The sequence below is a fragment of the Macaca thibetana genome, chromosome 9 (genome assembly GCF_024542745.1).
Source record: "Macaca thibetana thibetana isolate TM-01 chromosome 9, ASM2454274v1, whole genome shotgun sequence".
Taxonomy (NCBI): Eukaryota; Metazoa; Chordata; class Mammalia; order Primates; family Cercopithecidae; genus Macaca; species Macaca thibetana.
This window is the reverse complement of record NC_065586.1, coordinates 53,038,122-53,060,430: the sequence shown is the minus strand read 5'-3', so window position 1 is coordinate 53,060,430 and position 22,309 is coordinate 53,038,122. Positions and strand designations below refer to the sequence as shown.

General features: G+C 37.3%; 1 pseudogene; it reads right to left on the bottom strand.

The window, feature by feature from the left end:
- Positions 1 to 2,701: 2,701 nt before the first annotated feature.
- Positions 2,702 to 19,986, bottom strand: LOC126962246 (phenylalanine--tRNA ligase beta subunit-like; annotated as a pseudogene).
- Between the last annotated feature and the right edge of the window lie 2,323 nt (positions 19,987 to 22,309).

The window sequence follows — 22,309 nt, the reverse complement described above, 5'->3', positions numbered from 1 at the left end:
ACTGTGTAAGATTTCCCATTTCTCAACATCCTTGCAAGCACTTGGTATCATATGACATTTTGATTGAGCCATCCTAGTAGACATGAAGTGGTATCTCATGGTGGTTTTGACTTTTATTTCCTTGAGGACTGATGTGAGCATCTTTTCATGTGCTTATTGGTTATTTGTATATCTTCTCTGAAAAAAAAGTCTAGTCAGATCCTTTGCCCATTGTTCAGCTAGACTGTTTGCTTTTGAGATGGTAAGAGTTTAAAGAATATATTCTAGAGATAAGTCTCTTAGACATATGATTTGCAAATATTTTCTTCCATTGTGTCATGTCCTTTGAAGCACATGGTTTAAAATTTTGTGGAAAGTTACTTTACTTCCTTTTGTTGCTCATGCTTTGGATGCCGTATGTAAAAATCCATTGCCAAACCCAAGGTCGTGAAGACATACAATTTACTCCTGTGTTTTCTCCTAAGAGTTTTATAGTTTTAGCTCTTACATTTAAGTGTTTGATCCATTTTGAGTTAATATTGTATATGGTGTGAAGGAAGATAATTTTTGTGTATGTGAATATCCAAGTTAATTTTTGTGTATGTGAATATCCATTTGTCCCAGCACTATGTGTTGAAAAGTCTATTCTTTCCTCTTTGAATGATCTTGGCACTCTTGTTGAAATCAGTTGACTATAGATGTATGGTTTTATTTCTGGACTCTCAGTTCTATTCCTTTGATTTATGTCTATCTTTATGCCAGTACCACAATACCTTGATTACCATTCTTTTGTAGAAAGTTTTGCCTGTAATCCTAGCACTTTGGGAGGCTGAGGTGGGAGGATTCCAAGGTCAAGAGATCGAGACCATCCTGGCTAAGATGGTAAAACTCCGTTTCTACTAAAAACACAAAAATTGGCCAGGCGCAGTGGCTCATGCCTGTAATCCCAGCACTTTGGGAGGCCCAGGAGGGTGAATCACCTGAGGTTGGGAGTTCGAGACCAGCCTGACCAACATGGAGAAACCTTGTCCCTACTAAAAATACAAAATTAGCTGGGTGTGATGGTGCATGCCTGTAATCCCAGCTACTCGGGGGGCTGAGGCAGGTGAATCACTTGAACTGGGGAGGTGGAGGTTGTGGTGAGCCAAGTTTGTGCCATTGCACTACAGCCTGGGCAACAAGAGCAAAACTCTGTCTTAAAAAACAAACAACCAAACAAAAAACAAAACAAAACGCACAAAAATTAGCTGGGCATGGTGGTGCACACCTGTAGTTGCAGCTACTTGGGAGGCTGAGGCAGGAGAATCGCTTGAACCCGGGAGGCGGAGGTTGCAGTGAGCCGAGATCGCACCACTGCACTCAAGTCTGGCGACAGAGCAAGACTCTGTCTCAAAAAAAAAAAAAAAAAAGAAAAAGAAAAAAGTTTTGAAATCAGAAAGTATGAATCCTTTGTTTTTTTCATTTTCAGGATTATTTAGCTATTCTTGGTTCCTCAAGTTCTATATGAATTTGATAATCAGCTAATTAATCTCCACAAAGAATTCAGTTGGTATTCTGGTAGTGATTACATTGAATCTCTGAATCAGTTTAGGGAGTATTGGCATCATGTTGTCTTCTGATGCATGGAGATGTGATGTTTTTCCACTTATTTAATGTCAGTAATGTTTTGTAGTCTTCAAAGTTTGGAACTTCTTTTGTTAAATTTATTTCTAAGTGTTTTATTCTTATTGATGTCATTTTGAATGGAAATTGTTTTCTTAATTTCATTTTTAGATTGCTCATTTGCAAATGTACAAAATACAATTGTACAACTGATTTTTGTATATTGATCTTGTATCTTGCAACCTTGCTAAACTTGTTTATTATGGTATTTTTTAATGGATTCTTTAAGATTTTCTATTTATAACATGTGAGCAGAGATAGTTTTACTTCTTCCTTTCCTATCTGGGTGCCTTTTCTTTTTCTTTCCTAATTGGCCTGACTAGAACCTCTGGTACAGTGTTGAATAGAAGTAGTAAGAGCAGACAGTCTTGTCTTGTTCCTGCTCTTAGAAAGGAAAGCATCCAGTTTTGTTAACTATTGGTTTTTCAGAAGCCCTTCATTATGTTGAGAAAATTCCCTTCTATTCCTAGTTTATTACCTTTTATTATGAATGGGCATCAGATATTGTCAAATCTTTTCTTTCATTTATTGGAATGCTTAGGTAATTTTGTTTCTTATTGTATTGATGTAATGTATTAAATTAATTTTCAGATGTTGAATCAACCTTGCATTCCTGGGATAAATTCCACATAGCAATGGAATAAAATCCTTTTAATATGCTGCTGGATCTGCTTTTTTAGTATTTTGTTGGGACATTTTACATCTATATTTATAAGATATATTAGTCTATAGTTTTCTTGTCATTTTTTTCACCTGGTTTTGGTATCAGGTTAATACTGGCCTCATAAAATAATTTGGGAAGTGCTCTCTCCTACTTTTTGGAATAGTTTCTGAAAAATTAGTATACATTCTTCTTTAAATATTTGGCAGAATTCACTAGTGAAGCCATGTGGGTTTGGGCTTTTCTTTGTGGATAGGGGTTTTTTTTTGTTTTTTGTTTTTTTTTGACTTTACTAAACATTAAAGCACACATGAATGTTTTCTGTGGAGGAGGACTAAAGGACATCAGGGGAGGAGAAAGGGATACTTGGGAAGAGAATCACACAACAAACACCTATCTTCACAAAAAGGGCTCAATATTGATTTCCAGGGAGGAACAGGGAATGGTCAGCTCAAATTTGGTGATAACATCAGGATGAAGGACTCCAAGCTTCCTGATGTTTTGATTCCTGGCAAAGATCTCTGTGCTTCGCCCAGGGAAGAAAGTAGTCCCTTTTGATGATTTGATCACATATCCCCCTTTATTTTCAATAGGAGGTACATTGCGCAGCTGTGTAATTCTGTCCAGATGCATATGGATGACCTTAAACCCAGGATTTTTGTTGTAATAAACAGCAAAGAGATGCCTATAGTTTTTTGTACCTACATCTCTGCTAGAATCTTTTATTACAGTGTTAGAGATTTCAAATAGTTTCAGAGGAAGGAGCATCTTCTGATTCATTTCTGTGGTCTTCAGAGCACCAAGAAGAGGGGTAATGAATGCCACCTGTAATTGAGCTGTTTTAGTTTTACTTATCTGGACTGCTTTTGTTGCAGAGATATCCAAGCCAAGTTTATCAGAAATATCCTCTTGGAGCAGAGAGCAAAGGTGAGTGCTTCAATGAATCCATGTTTACCATGGATTCAGCTACCATGTCATGTCTGATACATTTTTTGAGCTTATGAAGTGGAAATTGATTAGCTGTGGTGTTTATGGGAGAGTCATCTGAATATTGTATATCCACAAGCAATAGCTGCATCTTCTATAATATCACATGGATGGATAATGTCAGCTGTGGTCAAAGGGGTTTTGTTCTCAATGTGATTCCCATTGCCTATGACTTTGGACTTCAAATAAATCTTGGTCAGAAGCTAGGCAAGATTTTCTGGAGTTTCTCTGATTTCATTTTTTTTGTTAATGAGATCAGCTTTCACTATATCTTTTTGAACGATTTTTAATTAAAAATATTTTTATAGAGATGGGATCTCACTATGTTGCCCAGGCTGGTCTTGAACCCCTGGACTCAAGTGATCCTCCCACCTCAGCTTCCCAAAGTGCTGGAATTACAGGTGTGAGCTACCAAGCCCAGCCTCACTATCTTCTTTTGGTAAGCTAGTTCTGGAAAAGTATATGCTTTTCCATTAGGAAAACTACCTCAGTTGCTTCTATCATAAATTGGTTCTCAATATAGTCACTGAAAATGGTGTCCAGATAATATCAAGAACTCTTTTTGCCTTAGTAAAGTCACTTCCTGTGCATTTGATAAATACCTTTCTAGTATTTAATTTTGGAGTCATCATCATTGGTGATGGAAGGCATTGAAAGGATGACACCCTTGCTATCATAGATAACTGGGTACAGGGGTTTATTTCCAGTGACATGTTAATAGTGTTTAAGGTGGTTGTCAGCCTTGTACATGTTCATTGGCTCACAGATTGTATACTCCTTGGCCTTATTTAGGGCTTGAACTTGATATCTAAAGGACACTTTGCACAGTACAAGTATATGGGTGACAAAGTGTCCAAATCATGGGTTCCAGTAGCAACCAATGCTCTTTTCCAGCAAATATCCTGATGTCATTTCTCCTGATGTTCAAGGAAGCTGTCATATTGATCTTTAGTAAGCTTTAGATTTTGGAGAACTGCTACTGTAAAGGACATACCTTAACTATCTTTTCTGTGACAATTTCTTGATTTTTCCATTAGGCATTACCTGTTTATATGCCAGAGACTTTTTCCTTTCTTTGAAGACCTGAAGCCCTCAAATCAATCCTTCCAGACACATGAGATCATACCAAAATTGACAGACATGTCGATTTTGCAAAAAACATTAGAGGGCCCTTCAGCATTTACATTGTCTTGTTCATTACTTATTTCCTTCTCAGAAGTAATGTCATCAACTTCCAGACCAAATTGAAAACATAGTTCATCAATTCTTCATCAGTGTAGGCCTGGCCCAGGGCTTGGAAGAACAGAAGGTGCTTCTTTGTGGGTAGTTTTTTGATTACTGGTTCAATCTCTTTACTTACTACAAGTCTATTTATATAATCTATTTCTTCTTGAGTCAGTTTCGGTAGTTTGTATCTTTTAAAATATCTGTCCATTTCATTTAATTTATCTGATTTGTTGGCATACATTGTTCACAGTATTCCTTTATAGTCTTTTTTCTGTCGGGTCATTAGCAATGTCTCTGTTTTTGTTGTTATTGAGTCTTTTCTTTTTCTCTTGGCCAATCTAGCTTAAGTTTGCCGTTTTTGTTGATATTTTCAAGGAATTGGCTTTTGGTTTCATTGATTTTCTCTGTTGTTTTCAGTTCTCTGTTTCATTAACTTCTGCTCTAATCTTTATTTCCTTCAATCTGCCTGCTTAAGGCTTGCTTTGCTCTTCTTTTTCCAGTATCTTACATTGGAAAGTTAGGTTATTGATTTGGGATCTTCTTTTTTTTTTTTTTTCCCTTAATTTAGGCACAGACTTGCCTTTGTTACAGAATTGCCTTAGATTTTCTTGAATAGATGTTTTCTCATTTGCTGTTTGCTATCAGGCCCACTTCCAGAGGCTTCAAATTCTGTGTGTGTATAAAATTTCAGTAGTTTCACTAAGGAACAGGTCAGCTGAGCTCCTCATGTGGTCATGCCAGAAGTTGATCTCATGCTGCCTTTTTGTTAGAGGACTTTAGGGGAGATAGAGTGTTGACTTTGTGGACACTACCAGAGGTAGGACAGAGTCAAAGGAGAGTGTGCTTGAAGGAAGGTAGGCAGCAGATGTGAAGACCTGGGACACTGCACATGAAGGAGGGGTAAACATTTTCAGTGCAAATCTGAAGGTAGAACTTGGAATAATGGATGTAGGTTTAAGTTAAATATCAGGATGAACTTTTTGAAAACTGGAATTCTGTCAGTGAATGAAGCTGTCCCCTGTGTTTGGGCACCTGTACGCTCTCAGAGATCATCCACATTGTCAAGGACACTATGGAAAAGATTTCCTCACTGTTGGGATGATGGATGATGTTCCTTGCAAGCAAAGGTTTCAGAGATTATTGCATGACAGGGTCTCACAGATGACTTTGGGGACAAGGGTTTGCATTTAGCAAGGATCACAGCATACCATGTTTTAGGAGAAAGAGCAAATCTCTTTCTAATAAGTATAAAACACATTGCCAGATATATACATCTGTGTGTACAATTTATTTTTTGCTATTTTATTTTCAAGCAAAGAAGCCAAGGTATCTTCCAAAAACAATTAGAGTTGATACAGTAAGATTTTTTTCCCTTGATATGTATTTTTAAAATACATTTTCCTTTTGAGAGAAGTACTATAGGAGCTTTTTGAAATTTGAGTGTTCCTGGGTGTTTTAGTATACTAGTGCTGCCATAGCAAAATACTACAGGCTGGGTGGCTTAGAGGACAGAAATGTATTTCTCCGAGTTCTGGAGTCTAAATGTCAAAAATCAAGATACGCGTAGTTGTGGTTTCTTTTGAGGCCTCTCTCCTTGGCTTGCGGCTGGCCGTCTTCTCACTGTGTTCTCACAGGGCTGCCCCTTGGTCTGTATGTTGTCTGTGACTTAACCTCCTCCTTTTATAAGGACACTGGTCACACTGGATTGGGGCCCACCCAGCTGACCTCATTTTATCTTAATCACTTCTTTAAAGGTCTTTGTCTCAAAATATAGTTACATTTTGAGGTACTAAGAATTTGGACTTCAACAGATGAATTTTGGGGAGACACAATGCAGCCCCCAACACTAGCTTTTGCTTCCCCCTCCAATGCTGTTTCTGTTCATAGTTTTCCTTGAGTAGTGATCAGCTAGAGGGTGCAGAAAACTCAGAATCTAGAGAAATTCATGCTGTCACTACTTAACTATTGCCTGCCTTGGGTCATAATAGATTTGGCTTTTGATAGTCAGATTGCTGGCACCAGCACAGTCCCTGCCTGGCAGCTCATGGGTACTTCTGCAGAGAAATTAGCTGGCTACCTGGAAGGACATCCTGCATCTCATTGTCAGCCCCGTTGCACCCAAGTGAGTTGAGACACTGTAGCCTTGCAGATATAATGGCCTTTCAACAGATCTTCCAGGGAAAACAATAGCACATCCACATTTGTACTAAAGATCAAGAACACCTCTGATTGCTTTTTTGCTTTGTTTTTCTTGTGAAGCTAATTAAGCTTCCACAAATCTAACTGCTTTGTTGACTCCTGCAACACATATTATCAGCTAATACATAATGCATCCTACTGAAGCCAAGTACATGGGTGATGTAGAGACCTTTATATCTATCCTAAAATTTTACTGTAGACTCACTCCTTGGCCAGTTCATTTTATGAGGCAAAGTTTTGAATGAATAAAATGATATAACCATATATATTATTTCATGAGATATTCTCAGATATTTTTTTCATGTGAATCTTACATATTCTTTCACTCATACTATCATAAGTGTTGTTTTTTTCTCTCCTGTTCACGAAACAGAGTTGTCATTTCAGCTAAAATAAGTCAACTCAAAATTTATATTCTAATTACAAATTTAATTGTCAGAAAAGACAGAAAAGGACCAGGTGCAGTGGCTCATGCCTGTAATCCCAGCACCCTGGGAGGCCAAGGCAGGAGGATTGCTTGAGCCCGAAGTTGAAGACTACCCTGAGCAACATAGCGAGATCCCATCTTTACAAATAATAATAAAAAGTAATTATGTGTGGTGGTGTGTGCCTGTGGTCCCAGCTACAGTGGGAGGCTGAGGTGGGTAGATCACTTGAGCCTGAGAGGTGGAGGCGTGAGCTGAGATTGTGCCACTGCACTCACTCCAGCCTAGGTAACAGAGAAAGACCAGTCTCAAAAAGGAAAAGAAAACACAGAAAAGCACAACAGAAATAATAAAATCACACGTAACTGCCTTCCCTCAAAATAACCATTGTAATTTTTTTCACATTTTTCCCATCTTTTTTTCTGTGCATGACCTTTTACATCTCTCTATATTTATGAAATTAAAATAACAAAATACTGTTTTATTTTCTTTTTAAAAATTACACAACATGGCCAGGCGTGGTGGCTCACGCCTGTAATCCCAGCTACTTGGGAGGCTGAGGCAGGAGAATTGCTTGAACCCAGGAGGCGGAGGTTTCAGTGAGCGCAGATCACGCCATTGCACTCCAGCCTGGGTGACAAGAGCGAAACTCCGTCTAAAAAAAAAAAAAATTACACAAAACTTTACTGTGGAAATTTTCTTGAATATTTTGTCATATAATTTTAATGATGAGTGGTAGTCTAGATTATAGAACATTCAGCTAAAGAATACTGAGGTTATTACTTTTGCCTGTATATGTTTGAGCAGATATCTGATAACTATGTTTGCTTAGTCTTCTTCACTTATTTGAAATGATACATTTAGCATATCAAAAAATGCCTAGATGTAACAGGGTCTATTTATTGGTTTAACACTGGTTCACTGATTTGTCTCTTCTGGCATCAGCACTATTTTGCTGTAGTTAGTAAAATATAAGTTCAGGTTAAACATCTTGCATTGTGAATAGGAAGTATTTTATTATCTGTTCTCCATGTTACTGTTTTGGGTGAAATTTAATTTAGCAAATGTAGTATCTATATCAATATGATCTAACATCTTTCTATCTTTCCATTTATCTATTTAATTTTTTAAAGCATTTTCTGGAACCTATATTATGGTATCACATAATAATGCTATTAGCAAGCTCCTTTATCGTATACATTTAATGAAAATACTAATAATGTTTCTCCATGAATTTTGTTGTTTACTGTAGGCTCTGGCAGATTCACCTGATCCGATTAAAGTTTTCTTTTCTACCTAGTTTACTAGTTTTTCGTAGTAAGACTATGTACTGAAATTGATTAAAAACTTTTAACTACTATAGGGATCACACAGCTTTTTTGTCTTTAAATATATTTTGCTACATTAAGAGATTTCACGTGGTATCATAGTTGCATTGCTAAGATAAACCCTTTTGGCATACTCATGGGTTCCATTTGCAAAAATTTCATTTAGGATTTTTGCATTTTCAGTCTTATAATATCCCATCTTTTTTTCCTACGTGCCCTCCCTCTTTGCTCTCCTGTTCTGACTTTGATTCAGGGGCATTTGGTTAATCTGTTTTCCTAAAGTGAGCTAAAAAGTGTTTCATTTCACCCCTGTTTGTTTTGGAAGAGCTTGGTCACATTGCAATTTTCACATATTTGAAAGTTTATTAAAACTTGTCCTTAAAAACTTCTGCTAAGACCCTGTATCATTTTAAAAGATTACAGTTTTGATACATTTTAAATGATTTTCACTGATCTTTCCTAGAAAATCATGTTTTGTATAAGACCTCAAATTTATTATAAATTATACCTATTAATCTCTTATAATTAAAAAGAATCTGCCATTTCTTTGACTTTTCCTGTTTCAAATGTGTGTGTGAGTTTTCACTTTGTTGTTCAGGCCTGCCAAATGTCTGGTTTTAGTTTTTTCAAAGTTTTATTGATGATGTCTACATCTTTTGTTCTTTATTTTAACTTAGGTTTCTAATTTCCCCCTTTTCTATCTTAAAACAATCTTTTACTCCTAATTCAGTAGCATCCTAAACTGTGTACTCCTTTTATTTTCAGCCTTTTCTTTTCTAATCTATGCATTTGTAAATATTTCTTTGAGCATCATCTTGGCCTTATCTCGCAATTTAGTAATGTAGCACTTGTAGGTCTTGATACTCATGCTCTCAAAATTGATGATTTCTAAGTACATGCACTTTGTATTCTTGTCTCTTTCACGGAAGATTTGGTGTTTTAGGCTTTTCTAGTGAGTGTAATTTTTCTGGCTTCTGTTTTTAATATTATTATACTGCTTACAGAGAATATGGTCTCCATGATTTCAGTTGTTTGCAAAGTAATGATTTTTTTTCTCTCAGGCTTAATGGAGGATAAGGTTTTATCCATGTTTTCCTATGTGTTTTCAAGGAATATGGTTGCTCAATTGGGTAGAGAGTTTCAGATACCTTTGTCTTATCCATACTGATGACATTTTTTGGTTATTCAAATTATGTTATCCTTTTGTTTACTTGATCTCACGGTTTGAGAGAGTTATAATTGCATCCTACTATTTTTATTTTTCTATTTCCTTCTGTATTTCTGTCAGTTTTTCATTTATTTTGGGAGCTGTGTTTAGTTCATGTATGTTTTCTTTTCCTTTTATATTTATATCTACTTGAATTATTTTCTACTTGGTTCTTCTCAGGTTATATTTTTCTGATATCAATATTGTTACACTTCCTTAATCTTTAAGGATTTTCATATCTTTTCATTTATTATTTTTAATCATCTTCTTTTAAATATCTCTTTCAAATAACATGTAGCTTTTTAAAAAATTGATTTGAATACTCATATTTCAATGTGGGAATTTAACTTATATTTATAATTAATATGGTTAGTCTTTAGTCTTATTTATGATTAATATTTATTTTTAAAACTTTTATTGAGATAATTGTGGAGTGGATTCACATGCAGTTGTAGGAAATAACACAGAGGGATCCCTTATACTCTTTGCTCAGTTTCCCACATTGATCAATTTTGCAAAACTATTATATAATATTACAACCAGGGTATCGGCATTGATATTGTTTTCCCTTCTTTATCCAGTTTTACTCATACTTATTTGTGTATTTGTGCTGGAGCCGTCTCAGGCTAATGACCTTCCAGTTAATTTTTTTAAACAACCTTTATCACTCCCAGGTTATATTCTGTAATTATCTTGTGATTGTGTGTGTGTGTGTGTGTGTGAGAGAGAGAGAGAGAGAGAGAGAGAGAGAGACAGAGAGAGAGAATATCTGACTTTGGCAGACATCATTGTTTTATTTGGTTTGGATTGTTTTATGTCCTCTCAGTCCTCATCATCACCTCATTTGCAGCATTTTAAGAAATAAGTACTCAATTAAAGATGACAGTGTTTAATCTTGGGCTCTCAGCAAGCCTGTGAGCTAGTTATGCTTGACCCTGAAGGAAACTGAGTCTTTGAGGCACTGTATGCTTCAAATTATTACTCAGAACAATTATATGATAATCACTTCAATAATTGATTCTAATATACATACTACTTAACTTGTAATTGAGTGAATTCAAAGATGGTACTTTTCAACCTTTTAAAATATACAAGGATAAACAAACATATAATTTTCATGTAGGCCAAGACAGAAAATCATCTTTGCTTATAACAGGGAAATTTAAATGAAGGAAATTTAAATTTTATAGTTGCAATGGTCTGAATGTTTGTACATCCCCAAAATTCATATATTGAAACCCTAACCCCCAAGGTGATGGTATTAGGAGGTGATTGGTGCTTTTCTGAGAGAGATCCCAGAGAGCTGCCTTGCCTCCTTCTACCATGTGGGAACACAGCAAGAAGGTGCCATCTTAAGACAGCAGACACCCTCAGCAGACACCTACTCTGTGGGTGCTTTGGTCTTGGACATCATAGCCTCCAGAACTGTAAGAAATAAATTTCTGTTGTTTATAAGCTACCTAGTTTATGGCATTTTTAGATAACAGCCTGAACAGACTAAGACAGTTACTTTATTGATTACTCAGATTTACAGAGTTATCTTCTGGAATTTGCTAAATGTTATATTTAGTTGAAACTTGTATCCACTCTGACTCTGTCTTTATCTTAAGATAGTCTGATCCTCCCAGCATCCAAAAAATGTAAGCCATGTTCACTCTGAAGATGGTAATAGGAGTTGACTTGGAATGTATGTTTCTGATGCCTCTTGTTCTTATCACTTGCTTTCTGGCTTCTGAATCTGGCCTCAAAATCACACTTGTGATTTGAGAGTTGTCCTTAGAATTTGGCATTTGAATGTAGTCTCACCAGATTTTGATTCTGGGCTATCTTTCATGATCTTTAGATCACACTTATGCTCCTTTCTTTTTTTGCATTATGATATATGTTCATCTTTCCAATAAATATCCTGGTTGGGTCTAACTTTATTTGAGGGTAAAAAGAAGACTGAATTTAGCCCAGGCTATACAGAGGATATCTGTAGATATTCTACAGAATACTGTAGAAAAAATAAAGGGTATTGGGATGGAAACTTTGGGGGGAATAATAAGTTGGGGTAGAGGGAACAGGGAAATAAAATACTTAGATTACTGGTAAAAGATAGAGAAGCCTCTTGCTATTGGGCAAGCCATCATCAGGTGGACAAGGGTACCAGTTTTTTTTCAGAAAACTGATTATATCATTAAGCAAAAGGAAAAATCAAATGATTATCTCAATTAAAGATCAAAATGTCCTTTGAGCAAATCCCATATCCATTCCTAATGAAAATAATGCTTAAAAAGTCGAATGTATTAGTCTGTTCTCATGCACATTAAGAGAAGGCTTTTGGCCCGTGGCTCATACCTGTAATCCCAGCACTTTGGGAGGCCAAGGCGGGTGGATCACCTGAGATTGGGAGTTCGAGACCAGCCTGACCAACACGGAGAAACCCCATCTCTACTAAAAATACAAAATTAACTGGGCATGGTGGTATATGCCTGTAATCTCAGCTACTTGGGAGGCTGAGGCAGAAGAATTGCTTGAACCCAGGAGGCGATGGTTGCAGTGAGCCGAGATCATGCCATTGCACTCCAGCCTGGGCAACAAGAGTGAAACTCTGTCTCAAAAAAAAAAGAAAAAAAAGAGTCGAGTCTTTCGCATAGGTGTGGCTAACTATCACAGATATATAGTTTTTAAGCAAATTATGTTTTTTTTTTTTAAACAATGAGAATGCCCTATAATTTAGTCTACATACATTAAGGAATACAGTGGGATATCACTCCTTCTTTAATTCTTTCTGCCTCAGAGGCTGGTAACAGTCTCTTGACCACCAATATTGCCAAGGAAACATTCTGTTACCGTCTGGGTAATTTTTAGACCTTATTTAATAAGTTTATGCTGAGAGGGTACCTTCCTTTCAGGCCTTTTCTGCTAAGATATTAAGTGTTTAATTTTATACTTGGTTAAAAGATGGGTCTCAATGTTCTCTTTTTTCTCAGCTCTCTCTCATTCCATCTTTACTTCACTGAACTAACTTTCAAAACTCCCTTCATGCTCGTATAATCACTTCCTCACATAAATTTGCCTTTTAGGAAGACTTTTTGAAAGGATGTTGAGTTGTACACAGGTGTCAACTCCTCCCTCCCAGAATCCATCTGAAAAATAAACTCTTAGAACAACCTGCATTGACCCAAAAATACTGTAGAGGAACTACCAATATGCCAAAAAGTCTAATAAAATTCTGTTATCTATAACTGCCACTAAACTAAGCAATGGTGCCAAGGGCTGCCAGGCTGCTTGCCTTCCTGAGAATGCAAAAGAGTTATCACAGGAAATTATTAGAGGAGATGTTGGTGACCCTGGTCCCCTCTCATTCAGAATGTGGGCTGGGGAAGAGTGCAGGCCATGGCCAGATTGAGAATAATCTGTCTGGAACCAGAATTCTGCCACTTTGAATCAATGGCATTTGGCAAAACTCTTATGGGCCACTTAAGTGGTAAATCTCCAGAATGGTAAGGGTTCTTCCCATGGATGACAGAAAGTAACAAAGTAGTGAATGTATTAGTCTGTTCTCATGCTGCTAATAAAGACATACCTAAGAGTCAGTAATTTTTTTTTAAATTTATTTATTATTATTATACTTTAAGTTGTAGGGTACATGTGCATAACGTGCAGGTTTGTTACATATGTATACTTGTGCCTTGTTGGTGTGCTGCACCCATCAACTCGTCATTTACATCAGGTATAACTCCCAAGGCAATCCCTCAGTAATTTTTAAAGAAAAAGGCTTAATGGACTCACAATTCCACATGGCTGGTCAAGCCTTACAATCATGGAGAAAGGTGAATGAGGAGCAAAGTCATGTCCTACATGGCTGCAGGCAAGAGGGCTTGGGCAGGGGAACTCCCATTTATGAAACCATCAGATCTCATGAGACATACTACCATGAGAACAGTATGGGGTAAACTGACCCTATGATTCAATTATCTCCATCTGGTCCTGCCCTTGACATGTGGGGATTATTACAATTCAAGGTGAGATTTGGGTGGGGACCCAGTCAAACCATATCAGTGAGTGATGCCTGATGTGGCCTTGCTGTACATTTCACGGGAAGCCAGGAGAACCTGGAGGCAAAGTGTCTAAGAATCAGCTCTCCATCTTAGAAATGTAGAAGTGGAGCCCTGGTGAGTAGTGATAACCTATGGAGAAGTTACTAACATAATTTTGTATTAAATAAAATATTTCAATAAATCTTTTTTTGCATTCAGAGGTGATTAAGAAAGTAAAAACTGTATTTTTTTTTTCAGAAAACTGATTATATCATTAAGCAAAAGGAAAAATCAAATGATTATCTCAATTAAAGATCAAAATGTCCTTTGAGCAAATCCCATATCCATTCTTAATGAAAATAATGCTTAAAAAGTCGATATAAAATTATGTTTCAGATGATTTTATATCTATCTTAAAGGTATGTCAAAGTGGTAATATGCATCAGAGCCTTAAAATGTGCTTATCTTTTGCCTCAACAATTCCATTTCTAAGAATTGAACTAATGAATAATTCAGAAGTGCACATGATATTTCCTTTTGAAAGTTGTTATCTATAATACTAAAAATTGAACATGACCTTCATATTCAACATTTGTAGCTTAGATCTTGACAGTACTGACACAAAAGAAAAATCACATCACTGTTCAGCCTTTGGAAGTCACACCGTAGAACTGGGGTTGGCAAACATTTTCTGTAAAGGGCCAGGTAGTAAATATATTAGGCTTTGGGGTCCATGTGCTCTCTAACTGCAATGATTTAACTTTGCTGTTGCAGTGAGAAAGCAGCCATACACAACATATAAATAAATGAATATGGCTGTATTCCAGTAAAACTTATTTATGGACCTTGAAGTTGGAATTTCATATAATTTTCTTTCAACACAAAATCATATTTTCCCCCCAACCATTTAAAATGTAAAAACAATTCTTAGCTCACAAGCTATAAAAATGCATGCAGTAGGCAAGATTTGATCCCTGCTCTAGAGGAATATTTTGTAATAGCAAGTAAATTGATCATATATTGATAAATAATAAAATAATAAATGCTGGAGAGGGGAGTAAGTTATAACTCACCTCCAGAGAGTAGTACATAATAGTTAGTATCTGAAAGTGTGGTTTTGGTGCAAGCTGAGGCTTGAAAATAATGCTGTCGTGTTTCCTCTTTCTTTCTTGGACCCTGCCCTACCTAGGCTAGCCTGCTAGAAGGAGGTAAGGCATGTATGTAGAGCCAAGCTGTCCCACAGCCTGCTAGAAGGATGTAAGGCATGTATGTAGAGCCAAGCTGTCCCACTTAAGACTATCATAGAGCAGCCAGTCCCCATGAATATACCAACTGAATTCCAATGCATGTATGGCCCCTGATAAGATCATCTAAGCCCAGCCTCCATGAGTAAAACTGCTCCCCAATCATAGACTTGTGAGAAGTCATAAGTGGTGGTTTTTGTCAACCATTAAGTTTGGAGGTGATTTGTTATGGTTCAGTGTTAGCTGAATCAGATGGTTTTGAGTAATGGTATTGATGTCTAAATCTGCAGGTAATCCAACAGGACTAAGTGGGGGCAGGACGACCAAGGTGACAGATCACGGAGGTACCAGGGAAAGCAGCTCAGGGGAGAGGGTAGGAGTTCACATCTACGGTAGGGGAGGCCCTAATTCAGGGGGCCTCTTTTTTATCTGGTCCCCATGGCTACATGCCACCATGTTATTACTCTTTCAAAGACCAGGAAATGGCCTTGCTAGCCAAGAACATGTTTTTCAGGAGATATCTTATGCTTGTTTATAACACTCTTGGCTGAGAAAGTTAGAGCCATGGGAGTTTCGTAGGAATTGTGATTGCAGCCATCTTCAGTATTTGTTTCTAGATGCTAATTTGGAATTTGGGCCACAAATCCCAAAATGTTTTAATAGTTTCTTCTAGAAGAATTAGGGACTCTCCTGTAAACGAATGTCCCTGGGCTTGTCACAAATACTTCTGAGTTCCTAAGATGGATATGCATAGCAGGGCCATCTCTGACCCAAGTGTTTTGACTGTTTGATCAGGAATGGTACCCTTTATTATTTTGTGCCAAAAGAGGGCATCTTACAATGCTGCGTATACAGCTGACCCTTGAACAATGTGGGTTTGAACTAGGCCAGTCCACTTAACATGTGGATTATTTTTCAGACAAACCCAGATCAAAAATACTGTATTTGCAGAATCCAAAACCCCTGTGTACAGAGGGCTGACTTTTCCTATACCCAGGTTCCTCAGGACTGACTGCAGAACTCGAGTAAGTGTGGATTTTGGTATACACTGGTGTCCTGCAACCAATCCCTGGCAATCCTGAGGGATGGCTGTGTATGCATAATGAATTCAGTAACTTGAAATTGCTTTGGTGAACATAAAACTTATTTCCCTCCTTTTAGTGAATTATTTTGCATCCAGAAACTACAATCAATTATGGGATTTTCACCCTGCTGAGTAGAAATAACTTTAAATCCTTCACTTTTGCATGGCTCTTTACAAAACCCCTTCATATAGAGTACTCCATTTATTCTCATTACAATCATATGAGATATGCATTAGTATTCACATTTTAAATAAGAAGAAAGTGAAGATAAGAGAGGAGAATAACTTATTCCAGGTTCAAGTTCATTAAGTGGCAGAAATGGTGCTTGAAACTCAGGTCCTTTGATTTAAAATCCAACTCCCTCTCCCTGACAGCACAGCTTTCTCCCTGAGCACAGCTTCTTAGGTTAGCTGTGTATGATTGATTTAACCAATTTTCTCCCCCCAAGGCAGAGGAACTGGTTTCTGTAAAGCATCACTCGCTGTTTCCAGGGGTCCCAGCTACAGAGCAAGTGGAAAGATTGGTTGCTTGTTAGACAGTCATACAAAACATCTGCAAAACCCCTCATCTGTGTACCGTGGGAATGTGATTTAGACATATCAGTCTAGAATTATACTCTAGAGGTCCATTGTAGAATGTGCATTAACTAAATTACAGAACTGTTAGATCCTTCTTTAATTTCCTTCTGTGTCCTATACTTATTTTATTGGGGACATCATTCTTCACATTCCCTAGGACTTTTTGTTCCCTTTTACTTTTCCTCTCATTCTCATGTTTGAATGGTGGCATCTAACCAGATGCCAAGCCATGTGGGTCCCATCACCGTGAAGTCATTAATCTGTCTTCCCATCCCTTCATTCCAGGGCTATGGCCTGATCTAGCCCCTTGCAATCTTCTATGTAGGCCAGCTAGTGTACAGTCACATGGGGAGTCTATTCCCTTCTCCCTCTCTCTTCTTGTCTTTACTGTGCATTGCCCCCAGATTAACCCTTGGAAGCAGAACTATATAACTTCTGTGTTTCTAGAATTCTTCTGTGGATCACCACTGATTACAAATAAAGTAGTAACTATAGGCCTCCTAGAATTTTTTCCTTATCTTTTAGAACAGTTTTAGATTCACAGCAAAACTGAGCAGAAAGTATGGAGTTCCCATGTACCCTCTGCCCCGTCCCATGCAGTCTCCCACACTGTCAACATCACATCAGAGTGCTACATCTGTTATACCGGATGAACATGCACTGACACATCATTATCAATCAAGTTCTTAGTTGACGTTTCAGTTCATTTTATGGGTTTTGAAAAATGTATAATAACCTGTATCTACCATAATATTATCATACAGAATAGCTTCACTGTCCTAAAAATGCTCTGTGCTATCTAGTCATTCCTTCCTTCCCACTAGCCTCTGGAAACCACTGGAAACCACTGACCTTTTTACTGTCTCCATAGTTTTGGCTTTTCCAGAATGTGATATGGTCTGAATCATGTAATATGCAGCCTTTCAGATTGTCTTCTTTCAGTAATAGGCATCTTAGCTTCTGCCACATCTTTTCATGGCTTGTTAGCTTATTGCTTTTTAGTGCTGAATAATAATCTATTATCAGCATGCACCAGATGATAGAATATCCCTTTTTCTATTCATTTACTGAAGGACGTCTTTGTTGCTTCCAAGTTTTGGCAATTATAAATAAAACTGATAGAGACATTTTTGTGCAAGTTTTCGTGTGGACATAAGTTTTCAACTCACTTGGGTGAATACAAGAGAGTGTAAGTGCAGAATCACACTGGTAAAATTATAGTAGTCCCCCCTTATCTGCAGTTTTGCTTCTCATGATTTCAGTTACCCAAGTTCGGCAATAGTTTGAAAATAGGTGAGTACAGTACAATATGATATTGACAGAGAAAGAGACAGACCACATTCATACAACTTTTATTATAGTTTAGTGCTACAATTGCTCTTTTATTAGTTCTTAATTTTAATCTCTTATGTGCCTAATTTATAAACTTTATCATAGGTATGTATATATGGGAAAAACATAGTATATATATGGTTTGGTACTATCTGAGGTTTCAGGCATCTACTGGGGATCTTGGAATATATCCTTCATGGGTAAGGGGGAAATACTGTATGTTTAATTTTGTAAGAAAGTACCAAAGCTATCTTCCAAAGTGACTGTACCATTTTACATTCCCACCAGCAATAAATGGGAAGTCCCATTGCTCCACATCCTCTCCAGCATTTCTGGTACCCTCAGTGCTCTGGATTTTGGCCATTCTAATAAGTGTGTAGTGGTATATCATTGTTGCTTTAATTTGCATTTCCTTAATGACAGATGATGTGAGGCGTTTTTTCATATGCTTATTTGTGATCTGTATATCTTTTTTTTGTGAGGTGTCCTGGTCTTTTGCTCATTTTGAAAATTGGGTTCATTTTCTTATTGTTGAGTTTTAATAGTTTTGTATATTTTGGACAATAGTCCATTATTAGGTAGGTCTCATGCAAAGATTTTCTCCCAGTCTGTGGCTTGTCTTCTCATTCTCTTGACGATATCTTTCATAGAGCAGAATTTTTGAATTTTAATGAAGTCCAGCTTATCAATTATTTCTTTCACAGATCATGCCTTTGCTGTTATATCTAAAAAGTCATTGCCATACTCATGGTCATCTAGATTATCTCCTAGTTTTATAATTTTGCATCTCACATTTAAGTCTATAGTACATCTTGAGTTAATTTTTGTTAAGAATATAAGGTCAGTGTCTAGGTTCATTTTTTGGTATGTGGAAGTCCATTTGTTACAGCACCATTGTTTGAAAAGACTATCTTTGCTCTATTGCATTCTTTTTGATCCTTTGTCAAAGATCAGTTGACTATATTTATGTAGGTCCATTTCTGGGCTCTCTGTTTCATTGATCAGCTCGTCTATCCTTTTGCCAATATCACACTGTCTTGATTTAGGTACCTTTATAATAAGCTTTGATGTCCAGTAGTGTCAATTATTCAATTTTGTTCTTCTTCTTCAATATTGTGTTGAGCATCTGGGTCTTCTGCCTGTTTGTATCAACTTTAGAATCAGTTTGTTGATATCCACAAAATAGCTGCTAAAATTTTGATTGGGATTGCATTAAGTTTATAGATCATCTTGGCAAATATTGAGTCTATTTTTTTGGGGGGGGGCAGGGTCTTGCTCTGTTGCCCAGGCTGGAGTGCAGTGGCACAGTCTCGGCTTACTGCAACCTCTGCCTCCTGGGTTCAAGTGATTCTCCTGCCTCAGCCTCTCAGGTAGCTAGGATTACAGGCATGAGCCACTGCACCAGGGTAAGTTTTGTGTTTTTAGTAGAGATGGGGTTTCACTATGTTGGCTAGGCTGGTCTTGAACGCCTGACCTCAAGTGATCCACCCACCTCGGCCTCCCAAAGTGCTGGGATTATAGGCATGAGCCACTGCACCCAACCGAGGCTTTCTATTCTTAAGTATGAAATATCTTATAATGTATTTAGTTCTTGGATTTCTTTCATCAGAGTGCATAGTTTTCCTTATATAGATCTTGTACATGTTTTGTTAAATTTATACCTAAGTACTTTATTTTGGGGGGTACCAATATAAATGATAGTGTTTTTTATTTCAAGTTCCACTTGTTCATTGGTGTTACATACAAAGTTGTTGACTTTTGAATATTAACTTCATGTCCTACAAACTTGCTAAAACTATTAGTTTCATAATATTTTTGGTCAGTACTTTCAGATCTTCTTCATAGAAAATCTTGTCACCTGCAAACAAAGGCTGTTTAAGATTTTCACAATTTGCCCTCAACCTTGTCATTAGCATTATTGTTTGCAGTTTACCTTCAATCATCCAATATTTTTTACTTTTCTGGCGTGTCTTTTACCTCTTGAGATTAGATTACTCCCTTTTTCGTCTTTGTCCATATCCAGGGGAGGCAGTGGGTGCAGCGGCATCATGTGCAAGCTCTGAATCCAGGTTCCTCCTAGTTCTGTCATTTACCTGCTGTGAGGCCGTGGGCAAGTTACTTAACACCGTTTGTTTGTAAAGTGGAGATAAGAGTATCTTCCTGATATGTGTCAAAAGGATTGATTGAGAGAACATGCAGGGCAGAAAGTGGGCAAATGCTTAGTAAATACCAGGTAAGATGGCAGACACTTTATTGAAATATTAAGTTTTATCATGTTTTTCTTTATATTCTTCTTCCTCCTATCAGGATCTGGGGGAGGAGGTGGAGGTAGATTTTAGTCAAGTCTTTCTGGATTTGGTTTCACATGGACTGTGACTTTTGAGGGGAACCTTGTTTGAAGAGCTCAGGAAGGCCTCTGAGGGAAATGAGGAGAACAGGAGGGAATGCCTGCAGACAGTCTCAGGCAGCAGAGAGGTTTCTTACAGGCAGTAGAAACCTGCCCTTTCCCATCGTGTAATGCCTAGAGGAATGGTAGGACCTGAAGGAATGGATTCAGGCCGATTCTAGCCACTCCAGAGATTGTATCAAAAGCCTAGAAGGAAATAGCAAAATGAGAGCCTCAAGAGACCATGTGGGGAAAGACAGTCAGTGTGCAAGCAAGCATCAGTGGGGGCAGGTGACTTACTACTAAAGAGGTACCCTTGATACCTTTGAAGTTTTAAGGCCTTAGAACTTTGGCATAACCCTAGGGTGAAAGGATTGAGGGCTCAAGAGTGATTAAAGACCTATTTCCCATTAGCCTAGCAAAGGAGTTTGTTGTTGGTTTAGGAAAAATAAGGAAAATATTTATTGCACACCTGAGTTTGTTAACCGATACATAATAACTACACTATCATCATCTTCATCGCCTTATTATGATGTTATTTACACTCTCAGCAATGCAGTCTCTCTTTATGTCTATAAGCCCAAATATTACTCATGTTCCCAGACCTACCTCCATTATCTTCTCTGTGGAGCATTGTCTGATCACTCACCTGGAATTGCTTCTCTCCACTGAACAAAAACTGGTAACTCCTAATGCTCATGTGTTGCTTCCACTAGTAGGCTGGGGAGTTCCTAAGAGTGGAATTCACTTTTTTGCCTTTTTAAAGAAAGTATACTTAGATTTACTGTTTATCTATATGTATCTCTCTCATTCTACATATTCATTTATTCCTGGTGCCTGTTTACATGTCCTGAAGTCTAATAGTAACACAAAATGGAAGATATTATGGGGTCAAGCAGGAAACCTTGGAAATCTCCCTCTCTCCTTTGCTGCTAGGGGTTTGCCATTATCTTAAGATGCCAGAGCTTAAGACTCAGACATAGGTGTTCCTTTGGCTCATTCCCTTTAACAGATTAATTGTTTTAGGACATCTCTGCTAGTCCCTTGTATTATTCTTGGGCATAGCAGCTGAGATTATACACTGGTATCTAAATGTTAAGTGATTTAGAATCTTCAAAAGGAAGATGGAAGCCTTCATTTCAGGATAGTTTGCAATGTATGGAGGACCCATTTGTATCACAACAAATGAAAATTAGGGGGAGAGGCTTCTATAATCTATAGACATCTACATAAATAAGTGTGGGGTGTTCCATTTTACTCTGCTGTGCAATTAATTTGATGAGTTAACTTAGTAGTAACCGGCATCAACTTGGTTTTATCTAGGTTATCTTAGGACCCAGAAGATACTTTAGCTGCTGGGTATAAAAGTCCCAATTCAGTAATAGGGCCCATACAAGGCCTTGTAAAGTAGAGTGAATAGTGCCTCCATGCTCAAAGAATGGGCCACTTCAGTTCTGAGTAAGCTGACAAGGTTCTTCCTTTTAAAATCACTTTATTTCTTCTTTAGAAATTTAGCTGTTAAGTCCCCACTGGCTTAAATAGCTGTGAAACATTGAACATTTATTTGCTTTTGAGCCCTAAGTGAATAGCCAAGAGAATCGGTTTCTTTAGAAAATATATATTTTATTCTGCCCATTGCATCTAAATGAATCTACTGCAAAGCTGTGTTTACCCACATCCATATGCAAATATTGACTTATGCATTGCAACAAAGTAAGCTTGGTAGGTTTCAGAAGGAAAACACAAAACAGATAAACATTTATAAGCAATTCAAATATTAAAGAGCTTAAACATTTCAAAAGACATTCAAATATGAGTTTTTCTGGGATGTCATTATGGTGCTGCAGTCATTTGCAAAATAGAGTTACTAAACTACATAGCTTTTATGTGTGAAAGTATGCCTTTATTTTTTGACAGCAATAAAGTCATATGTTAAGTATTCATGCCATCCTTTATAGTCCTTCAGGAGATATAGTCAGCTCTA